Raw genomic sequence first — 12,461 nt, 5'->3', positions numbered from 1 at the left:
TTTGCTGGGTTTAAGTCCTGTCACCTGATAGCTGCATGGCTGAAATGTTTGGAGTTTAATGATGATCTTCTTCATAATTCAACATATTTTTCTTATTGAGGCCTATACTAAACTGAAACAGAGTGCTGTCAGTCTCAGTGCACCCAATATTTGGAAGGAATATGCAGGGGGATAGTTCTTCCCAATGGACAGATCCCTATTTTGTACAACAAGGAAAGGAGGAAGAGATGGGCCGTGGCAGGAGGCTCAGAGACCGAGGCACTATAGCAGAAGACATCAGCCCAATATATTTTCCTTATTTTTGGTGCTGCCTGTACAATTATTTTGTGTCAGTTTTATGTTTTGGGGTAGGCAAGTGAGCTTCCCAGGAAATTTAGTATAAACTCCCATTGGCAAGCTCGAATAGAAATCAGCATCATTTTTGGCGTAAGTACAATCCAGGAGATTTTGGCACAATGAAATGTGTGCACTATCTGTACTGTGAGAAATTCTAATTTATGTAAAAGATGTTAAAACTATGTGAATATGTTGATTTCTGGGGAAATGTAATTAAGTAGTAACAAAAAGAACCTATCCTTCCCATTCATTTAATGTTTACTCTGAATGTTATTAACCAAAAGGTTGATTACCAAAGTTAATATTTTTTCTTCGTACTGAGGAAATACAATGTTTTATAGTCTTTATTAAATGATGAATTTTTTTCAAACTTTGCAATTGCAATGTTTTCCTCTTGATTTGAAAAAATATATTGAATTCTAAGAAAAAGTTACAGCATAATGTTTACTGGGGAACTGGTACAACCAATAAATCTTAGAATTTTAATATTCTGATGTTATTGTACTAAAAGCCAAGAATTAAGTCCTTCTTTAAGTCAGTTACTTGCCATTAGAAAGGTTGATAAGTAAAAGCAAGAAGGATTTAAGTATGAAGCAATTTTACTTAAATATTTCAGAAGAGACAGTAACTGAAAAAAATGAAGTTATCAAGATGTGAAAATGTATCATCCCCATAATTATCTATGCGAATGAGAATTTTTTCCCATGCGGCAGGTTAAAAATCAGCGAGCGTCAGTGGCTTGTAAAAGAAAGAGTTTGCAATTAAGAGATTATCTAAAACAACCTGCCAGATATTTTACCTAACTGCAGCAGGCATGCATCAGCTGTGCTGTTCATATTTATCATCTAGGGATGAATGTTTCAGTTGGTATACCATTTGTAAGTTTATATATTCTATAAAATGTACATTTTTACCTAGAAGACTCTGATTTTGGATATTAGTGCTTTCCAACATTGAACTGACTGAAAAGCAGAGTATATAGTGGTTTCCCATGAGTTTCAGAAATGTCCTGGTACTTGATGCACAATCACTTTTAAAGTGAAGTGGCTGTTGTCTAGGGGAGTGCAACAGTTAATCTGTATTTTAGTGGCATTGGTTGAGGAAGGAATGTTGCCAGGGAACTCAAAAAGCTCCCTGCTCTTCCTCAAATTAATGCCGTCCGACCACTAGCTTCTACACAGGGCAAAAGGTGGGGCCTTTCCACCAAAAGACTGCAGCCACTTACTGCAACACTTCCTCCACTTCTAAATGAGCCAAGAGTGGCATTTGTGAATGTTTAGAAACCACAGGGTATAGTTTTTTATCTTCCATTGAACAGTAGCCATTAACTGATCAAGAAACTGGAGGAACTCTTGACACTACAGCTCCCTATAATATAAGATGAAGTGGACAGCATGGAGAGTGATGTAAATCACAGTGATTTCAGCTCCCACACTCCCAATAGAGAGCCATACCTGTGGGGAATGTGAGCTGGAAAGGCTACAGTACTGTAGTTAGAACGCACTGATCTGTGCTTCCCACTCAGAGCTCAGCATCAGTAAATTTGCATTTATGTTTCTATGATCAATTTTAGCAGAGAAAATGTATCTCAAAAGAGATGGGACAGAAAAGAAACGCACTTAATTCTGTGATTGCAGCCCTGCGGTTGAAAACTTTGGTGAAAACAAATTAGACATCAAAAGCTGAATTTTTAAACAAGGTCAGGCTTGGAATTGAGGTGGACGGGCATGCAATTCGGCACTGCCAGCAGTCCTGCAAATAAGGTGCTCATTTTCAGAGAGGCCAGTTTGGCTTGGAGGAGAGTAGCCAATTTAGGTTAATTAAATATGATTAGTGAGCCTATTAAGGCCCTGTACCCATGCTGGTTGGGTTTTCCAGTCAGCCTGGAATATGTTTTGACTGACGGGATAGGTTTAGGTCAGAAATTGGGGGAAGGTGGGTGCAATTGATCCTGTGAGCGACCCACACTTCCCACCCCCCAACACTTGTAATGGCTACCATACCCCAGCTGTGCCACTGTTCCAGCCAAGCCTCCTGGTATTTTAAAAAATTTTTAGCCACTTAAAGGGCAGGGAGTCCTGGGTTGCCTATTAGGAATGATGTATGTGCTCCCGAGACAGTTTAAAACTTTACCACCTTATAAAACCTTGCATTCGTAATTTGTAATACAGGCAAACATATAATTTGCTTTCCTAATTTCTTGCTGTATCTGCACTTATCTCTCTTAACAACAACACCCTTTAAATATCCAAATACACCGCATCCACTTATCTACCCTGCCAGCTACTGTATTTGCTGGGCCATAAGACGTACCCGGATTTTGAAAGGAAATATTTAGGAAATATTTGGGCGTAATCTTGTGTCAAAAAAAGTGGCAATTTTAGGTGACTTTTCCATGATAAAAATGCACCTTATGGTCCAGCAAATATGGCACAACTCCTTTTCCCTTTCATATATACATGTCAACTCCGCCTAATCATATTATTATTTATTAAGTGCCCTATTACCAGGCCCTAATAATAGATTCTAGCATTTGCCCTTCTACTCATGCCAGGTGAACTGACCTGTAATTTCCTATTTTCACTCTGTTCCTTTTGTGAAGAGCGGGATCTGCACTGCACCTTACTACACAGTGGGAGAAAGGATTGCTTAGGCACAGAGGATAGAGAAACTCATATAATAATGTTCCGCAGCTTAATTTTAGAGCTCAAGAAATCACGTGAAGCAATAAACCTTTGAGTTGGAACAACATCATAAGGATAAAATCTTCTTTACATATCCAAGCAGATAGTATTCAAAAACATTCTTGTCCCTGGTCTCATACTAAGCAGCATTGGAAAGCCGTTTTTGTGTCATGCATAGAACCACAAATATAAAAATATTACTGCAAAGCAACTTACTGTTTGATAGCTTAGGCTTCAAGAGAACATGCCACAATGCCTTGAACGGTGCTGAAAGAAATAAAGTTTTGGAACATGCTGTTCTAGAATTCTGTGTTTGTTGGAACTTGTTATGCAATGACATCAAAGTTTCTGATGTGTAATAATAGAAATGTAATGCTGCCAACTTTCATTTTACAAAAATGGCAACTGTGTATGGAGCTGAAAGCCACATGATACAACAATTTGAAAGTTTAATGGTGTAATACTACCTGTCTAACATTAGCAATAAATTAGAAAACACACGTCTTTAAATACTACAGGAACTTTCTGATGAGGATGTGGGTGGAGTGTCCATTGCCAGGTATGTCACAATAAAGAAAAGAGCAGGTCAAGGAATGCATAGCAATACATGAGATTCAAGCATACGGATTGCATGAAGATTATAAAACAAAGATCTTTTATTCCACTGGCACCAAATCTTTATAAACATTCGTTGAAAGGTTTAACTCAGAGAAACAAGCTATTTACAATGGACATTCACGGCCGACACTCCAGATCCAGTAGGAGACCATCGAGAGCTACAACTCCTGATCTCTAATCAGCTGTACAGCAGAGTTTAGTTGGTGGAGCTCCCGTTGCTAATTTCCTGTGACCATGTGACCCAGATTATCTTACCTCCCAGACACAAAGGGGATCTTCCTCTCCTTGTCCCTCTCGAACTCAGGGGTGTTGTCCAGGTGGCTCGCCTAGGTCTTCTGCAGCTGTTTGCCCACTCCACTGCCACTTCCTGGTTCTTGAGCCATCCTCAGAGACATTGGTCAGCCCTACTCATGGCCTCGGCTCCTAAACGCTGTGACTCACCAGTCCCGGACTTCTGCTCCTGCTCCTTGCTGCTGCCCTGCTGTCTCTCTTGCCATGAGGCTTCAGGCCCCCCTCCTTCATTCTCTGCCATTCTGGGCTCAAGCTCTGCCCAAAGCCTGACGAGGCCTTTGTCACTTGTCCCGAGGAAGGCTCCCAGCCAATCGATTACCTGGCCTGGCATCCTACTGGGCCGATGGACTCTGCTGGCAGGGACCCAGTGCCCTGAGGGAATGCCCCACAGCAAGCGGATCCTGGCATCCGACCCCTCACCGAAGTCAGAAGTCGGGATGCTGAGGTCCCACTCACCTCCCCTGCTACACACTTCCCTGCTTGAGAGTGACCATCTTGTAATGACACATATCACAAGGTACTAAGAAGCAATCATGTGATCAGCAGGTTCCATTGAGTCATGATGGCTAGCACCTTTGAATGCACATTGTTAGCAGCATCAATCACTAATCTGGTCAAATGGTAAGGATTGGGATGATATCCAGTATTTGCGTCGATGACATTCTCAGTCTCACTCCCATACTGGTACTTTCAATGGGATCCAGGCTTTGTAATAGATCAGCTACGTAAGGGGTCGAGGTTGGTCATGTTTCCAGGGACCTTATGATCAGCAGCATTTGTCGCTTCAGTTACAGCCGCACTGCAAGTCATTTCTGCTTCTTCTTCCAGTACTGGAGTAGGCCTCCTCACACTGGACTCGCGACACATAGGATCTCTCATCACTATCCAGCTCCCCTTCACTCAAGCCACTGCCCGCCAGCACATTGGGTTCAGCTATGCCGTTGACTGGGCTGCTTGCCTCCACATCATCCACCAGACTTTTGGTCTTGAGCAACTCCCCTCTGTGAACCCTTTCCTATGGCTGCCCTCCCTCTACTGGTTCAACAATATAGGTGTGCCCACCAATGTCAAAGCGCTTGATGACTTTGTGGGGTTCAGGATCCCAGAGGTCCTGTATCTTATTCCAACCCCTGATATTTCTGTTCTGAAGGAATACCCTTGCACCGACTGGAAGATCCATCTTCCCAGTTTTGTGATCATGTAGTGTTTTTCTTCGCAGCTCTTCTTCCTTGGCCCTCTTGGACACCATCTCAAAGGGTTGGTTTAGCCTCACGAGATGCTCAGCTATCCACTCAGCAACTTGGCCATCTCCATCTGAATATTTGGTGAGCCCAAGGAGAAGATCTTCAGGAAGGACTGGGTCTCTTCCAAAGAAGAGATGGTATGGAGAGTAACCTGTGGGGGAATGTCGGGTACTATAAGCACAGGCCAGTTCTGGAAGGTAGTCAGGACACTTTTGTTTGCTCTCATGAGATAAGGTGCTGAATTGGTCATGCAGAGTACGATTGAATTGTTTTCATCGTCCATTATCCTCTAGATGGTAGGTGACAGTGCAGCTCTTGTCAATATCATAGGCATTGCAAAGCTACTGTAGAATCTTAGTCTCAAAGTTGCGCCCTTGGTCACTGTGGATCCAACATGGGACACTGAACTGGATGAACCAATCATGTACTAACGCTCTGGCTATAGTTGAGGTCTTTTGGTCATGGGTGGAAATAGTCTGCATGAACTTGGTGTAGACATCCATAGGTATGAGAACGTGCTCAGCCTTGTTATTACTGGAGTTGAGGATTGTAAAATCCATTGTGAGGACCTCCAGTTGCCTCATGGCAACCAGGGATCCCATGCCGGGGTGAAGCCGCTTCCCCGCTTTGGTAAAAATACATCGACAGTAGCACTGCAGTTGTCTTTTTTGACACTTGGTGTCCTGGCTGATCATGAACCGCTGTTAACGCTTGATGCTTGAGTCTGCTGGGTTGCTTCGTCTCTCTCCTGTTGTCATGAACCAACCGATAGAGAACTCCATCCTCCTCCTGATTCTCTTCCAGCACCTCAGCAGGTTACGTGCCTGTCGGGAGCCCTGCACTAGGTGGTGACGGATTGGAGGATGTTGGGCAATAGTGGTGAAGTGTATCAATCTTTTCATCGACCAGTTGAAGCTGCCTGAGGTCCTCTTTTCAGATAAATGTCAAAGGTGAAACTGTACAGGGCTCTACTCCACGGGGACCTGGTGTGGGTCTCACTCATGAGCACGTCGGTGACATTCTGCTGAATCCCGGCCCAGGTGTCATGGGGAGTCGGAATTTGAATGTTGCTTTTTGCTTGAGGCATGGACATAGCATCTGCCATAGCCTCTTCGAGCAAAGGTGGGTTCAGTCTCGTGATCACTCTTCCAAATAAGAGCATTAGCATTCACATTACTTATGTCTGAACTGAGTGAATTCAGCGGCCCATCAGGTCCCTGTTGCTCCAAGCTTGTCAGACATTTGAAAGTAACTGAGTGGGTTGTTGTGTGTGAACACTTCAAACTCTTCACTGATCAGAATGTCTCTGAACTTCTGGGAAATAGCTCATTTCAAAGCTAGCAATTGGAGCTTCATACTGGAATAATTCTGCATATTCCCCTCGTTCAGCTTGAGACTCCGACTGACATAAGCGATAACCATTCTTTTCTGCCCTTTAACCTGTGACAGCATCGCTCCTAGGCCAGGGAGACTGGTATCGGTTTCTAGCATGAAAGGGAGATGGAAATCGAGGGAGCCAAGGTCAGGTCATGAGATGAGTTTCTGCTTGACAGTGCAAAAGGAGTCTTAACATGCTGGGTTACAATCATTGTGCTGTTTCATGAAGTAACACGCCTCATGTGTCCTGTCCCATCGGCTTCAAAGCATTCTCTGGTTTCCTTAGTAAGTCATGGAGTGAGGTGGCCAATGCACATAGCCTTGCACAAACCTCCTCAATTCTATCCGGACATTTCCATCCCTTACCACTTTAGCTCAGCAATCCTTCAGCTGCGTGCCCCTGATCAATTTGAAGGAGGGTGCCAGGAGGATGATGCAGTCGAACAACTTCACCAGCTCCAAGGAGTCCACGCAGTTCTCTCTCCATCTTAGGCCAGATCCACTCCCGTACCACTTGGATTTTCTCATCATCATGAGTTATGCCTTCCCTGGTGACGAAGTGCCCAAGGTACGGTACTTTTGTCCCGAAAAGTTGGCAATTCTCTGGTTTGACTTTCAAGTTAAGCTTTGACAAACAGTTTTACAAGAGTCTTCTCAACCATCGAACCAAAGGTGAATACATTGTCCAGACATACGTGGAGAGACTGGAAATTAAGGTCACCAAAAACCTTTTCCATCACACGCACGAAGGTGGCAGAGGCATTACCAAGCCCGATCGGCATTCTTGTGTATTTGTAATGTCCTCCGGTGCCCAGAATGCTGCCTTTTCAATGTCTTCCTCAGTGCTGGGTAACTGGTAATAACCATGGGCCAAATCGAGGCTGCAGGAGTATTACATACCTTTGAGGACTTGGCACATTTCCTCAATCCTAGGCAGAGGGTAAGCATCTTTGTGATTCTTCGGGTTGAGTGCCTGGTAATTGACACAGATCCTCAGTTTTCTGTCTTTCTTCCTCATGAGGACAATGGGGTTTATTGCAACCAGGTTAATTTAAAAGGGATCCCTTCCCCCCCTATGGATGCCATTTCCCAGCCCGAATGTATTTAGTTTTTTAGAAGGACCCAACGTAACCAGGCTTTCTTGAGTCAAAGAAAGAGTAAGTTTATTAGTTACTGAAACCCGATAAAAATAATAAAAACGTGACACACATACGCACAGATCAGAAATGAGAAGTTAAGAGTCTAAACAAAAGTTTAAAAAAACTATAAATCAGTCTTTGGCTTGTCCATGAGGTGTAGATGGTGGTACGTTGCAGCTGTTAGGTTGGGTGATTCCGTTAGAGTGGACGTTGGCATTTGGCAGTTTCGCAGTTGGTTTGGAGGCACTTAGTTCTGCAGGGTAGCTGAAGAGGCTGTCCTATTTCCTTTTTGATTGCGGCTTATGCTGAGCCTTGCCTCCAGCAACAGAGAGACAGGGAGAGAAAAACTTCATCTGCAATTGCACTGGTGACTAATTGGTTTTCTTGTGCTGTCACTCACACAGCACACCGGCACACTCTGCTCTGCTCTGCAGTTAGCTTTATAACCCATTTTCCCTGTGTATTCCATGAGGGGAAATAGTTGCTTTGCATCCACCTCAGAACTATTTATACATTCTGAGATATAAATCAACAGAAGGTGGATTTTTGGTGACTGCTGAGACATGGAAATCAGTCTTTTGTCTCCGCAACCACAGGAGATTAAAGTTCTGTCTTTTGCATCTCTCCTTTCAGCCTTTAAAGTGTCTTTTCTTGAAGAAGGCCATGACACCTTTTCAGGTGCAACATTCCATGTTCTCTCAGGACAGGTCTATCAGTATAATCCACGTAGAAATTTTCCAGAAAGTGGTCACTTTACATTATCAGCCATCTTTTGCTCAGTGTCCTTGCTTATATTTCTATAAAACCACACAAGTCTTCCTTAAAAAGTCCAATATGCCCATAAGTAATTCGTGGTGGTAATCGGCTCTTCATGATACATCTTTGTCACTGAAATTGGTGATCTGCTTGGCTACCCCACTCTTTTCTCCCACAGTGATTAGGACAAGGGCAGCTCTCAGAGCTACTCCAAGGATAGCTCTGCTATAGGCGAAATGTTAGGCTTTAGCAAGGCCTGATGTCTACCCGTTGGAGACGGCTGGCCTGAGCCTTCAAGAACAGTGATGGTGTAGACGGGTAAATGAATAGCCCGATACCCTGCTACTCCCCCAGTTCTAAGATCTCACACAGGCTGAGACACCTTGAGTGCATGAAGCAGGACAAGGACTCTTGACCCCCTCCTGCCAACTTCGTAACATGCTGCTCATACTGGTCACCATACATATCTTCCAAGGACGCCTGGATGCCTCTTAACATGTTTGACTCTAACACCACAGATATTCTCAACTTCCTTACTTGCACTGGAGTAATAATTGGGTCATGAACTACCAGAAACACCAGGTTATGACCACTGTGACATTGTGAATGAGTACAGATAGGGAGAGCTCGATGCTGGCCATGATAAGGGACGTCCAACACTTGCAAGCAGAGATTCGGGTGAGGGAAGTGACATCGACTAGCTCACACCCTTTAACAAGGTTCTCTCAGAAGAACTGGTGAGTAATAGTTGTTATCTCTGCTCCGGTGTCAAATAGGCATCTCTGCCTTACCAAATTTCACATCCACCAGAGGGCAAGACCCGATCACTTTACATAAGACTGAGCCTCTTCCTGAAAGAACTTCACCCCTCTGCCTGACTTTCGGTGGGAGGCTCCATCAGTTCAGCTAAAAGCAAAATACTGTGAATACTGGAAATCTGAAATAAAAACAGAAAATGCTGGAAAAACTCAGCAGGTCTGACAGCATCTGTGGAGAGAGAAAGAGTTAACGCTTTGAGTTTGTATGATCCTTCTTCAGCTCTGAAGAAGGGTCATACGGACTCAAAGTGTTAACTGTTTCTCTCTCCACAGATGCTGTCAGGCCTGTTGAGCTTTTCCAGCATTTTCCATTAGTTCAGCATCTGATGAGAAGGCAAGGCAGTTGCATTGGATGGAGTCTCCATGTCTGATGTCTGGGTGTCTGTGGTTTTTGAGGGCAGTCTCATTTGAAGTGCCTAATTTTGTTACAACTCCAGCACCTCTTTGGGACATCCCTCACGCGTACTGGGCTGCGAGGCTTGTTTTAGAGACAGGATAGCAAGGATTGGATCTGCACTTGATATGCAGCAACCTGTTCCATCTGCCTCTTCATCCTGAGGTCTACATCCCTATCTGCGCCAACAGTCACCTCTTTCCTGGTCTTAGGAGTCCAGTATTTCCCCATGATCTGGATGATGTGATTCCACAAGAAGGACAATTGGGACTTGTCACTATTCAACCTCCAAAACTCTATCAGATGATCCTGTTCTTCATCACTTCAGCTTGGGGATCCTTCAGCTGTGTCTCCCTGGTCGATTTGAAGGGAGGACCCGGGAGGATGATGCAGTTGAACAACTTTGCCAGCTCCAGTGTTAAGGAGATCAGGTCCTCTCTTTTGGCTTGCTTGTATTCATAAAACTTCTATTGCAACTACAACAGACAACTGCTGTCCCCGATAACCTGTGCCAGAACCTCAAAGATCTGCCATGGACTTCTTTCAACATCTACACCTCTCCCCAGTATTTCTCGGTGAACTTCCATGCACAGGTATTCCATCAGGAATACTGCCCGCTTCCTCTCGTTGCGGCCCGGATGCTATGGTCAGCTGTGTGTCCTCAATCCAGCCCTCAGCTGCCGGCTCGTTGGATATCTCTGGTCTTCCCCAACTCTGTCCGGCTTGGCAGGTAGAATATCCATCCTTCCTCTGCTACATAAAAGAAGGGCACCCTGGAAGCCGCTGCCTGGTCACTACTTTGACTCTCAGCTTCATCCTGTGGAGCCTGCACCTTTGCTAGAGTCACAGCTGCTTAAGCCTCCCTCGCTGACAGGGCCAGTTCCAGTTCTTTCACCATCCGCTCAATCTCGGCCAGGCACCTTTACATTTCGTCTGCCATGATTGATGCCCATATTGTGGAACCCCACCCCATGACACCAAGACATTACATGACATTCAAGCACATGGGCTGCGTTAAGGTTATAAAACAAGGATCCTTTATTTCACCGGTATCAAATCTTTATAAACATTTGCTAAAAGTTTAACTCAGAGAAACAAACTATTTACAATGGACATTCACGGCCGACACTCCAGATCCACCAGGAGACCATCGAGAGCTACAACTCCTGATCTCTAATCAGCTGGCTAGCAGAGTTTGGTTGGTGGAGCTCTTGTTGCTAATTTCCTGTGACCACATGACCCAGATTACCTTATCTCCCAGACACACAAAGGATCTTCCTCCCATCATGCCTCTCGAACTCAAGGATGTTGTCCAAGTGACCCGCCCAGGTCTTCCGCAGCTGTTCACCACTCCACTGCCACTTCCTGGTTCTCTAGCCACGGTCGGAGGCATTGGTCAGCCCTCTTCGTGGCTTCAGCTCCTAAATGCTGTGATTCACCAGTCCCGGGCTTCTGCTCCTGCTTCTGCTCCTGCTCCTGGCTGCTGCCCTGCTGTCTCTCTCTCTCTCTCTCCATGAGAGTTCAGGCTCTTTCCCCTCCTTTCTTCATACCACACTCCAGGTTTAGGCTCTGCCCCCAGCCTGCCAAGAACTTTGCCTCTTGTCCAGAGAGGGGCCCACAGGACCTACCAATTCCCCTGCCTGGCATCCTCCTGGGCTGGTGACCTCTGCTGGCAGGGGGCCATGCCCTGCAGGGAATGCCCCACACTGAGCAAGGCCTGGCATCTGACCCCACACCAAAGTCAGAAGTCGGGACGTTGAGATCCTGCACGCCTCTCTCGCCACAATTGCATGCAGATTTTACCTCAGCTAACGTATCAACTGCAATGGAGTGAGTTTCCAGGTGGTGGGCAATGCCTGATAAATATCTACATGAAAATGTCAAGAATAAAGGTCACCTTGAGCAAGTATTACATGCTCTGGTTTACAATAAAAATATATTGATAGCAAACAGGATTCATGATATTGTATGCAAGTCAGGTGAAAGTGAGTAAGCAGGTGCATCTGTGGGACTATGATTTTGAAATAATAGTGTAAAGCTTTTTTCTGTTTACTGTAAATATCTTTAGGTAGGCATAAAATGTGCTGATTCAAGTTTTCCTAGACATTGCAAGACAGACTTCTTTGATTCACTTAATATATACTTTAAAATATATTTGGTGCTGCTTTAAAGAAAATTTAGTTAGAAAATAAATGTTCTTTTAATATCAAGGCTTCACAAAAAGGACCAATAGATATGACATTTATCCCCACAAATCATCTGACCTTAGATCATAGTCGAGCATGGAAAATAATTCTGTATCTTGTGGATTCTTGGAATACAATTTGTCTTTTTTTTAAATTGCCCATTTTTATATGCTGATTTTCACCTGAATACATTGACTGCTTGCTGTAGTGTGGACCCTTGGGTGCTCACCATTCTTACTCCTTTGTGTATGAACCAGATAAACAGTGAATGTCAGCATGCCATTTGGCAATGGCATTCCTAAAACTGCTCCAGTAGCTCAGCACCGGATGAGAGGCACCAATCCATTCTGACTCAACTTCTTATTGTGTAAGCCTCCTCAAACTGCTTTTAGACAAAATTATCTTCTAACATTTTTATTTATTCTGCTATAGAAATAATTATCGAATGGAAACAGTAAAACAATCCATCAGTGAAAAAAAGCTGAGTTTCCTTTACAATCTAACAACAGCGAGTATCGGGGTAAAACACTGACATAGATCAGTATGCAGCTAAAAGAGCGGAAGTAGAAGATAGCTCTGAGGAGAGTCTCAATGCATAGTAGTTAAATTCACTGATGA

The sequence above is a fragment of the Cetorhinus maximus genome, chromosome 20 (genome assembly GCF_964194155.1).
Source record: "Cetorhinus maximus chromosome 20, sCetMax3.hap1.1, whole genome shotgun sequence".
NCBI lineage: Eukaryota > Metazoa > Chordata > Chondrichthyes > Lamniformes > Cetorhinidae > Cetorhinus > Cetorhinus maximus.
Note: the sequence above shows the minus strand (reverse complement) of the source record.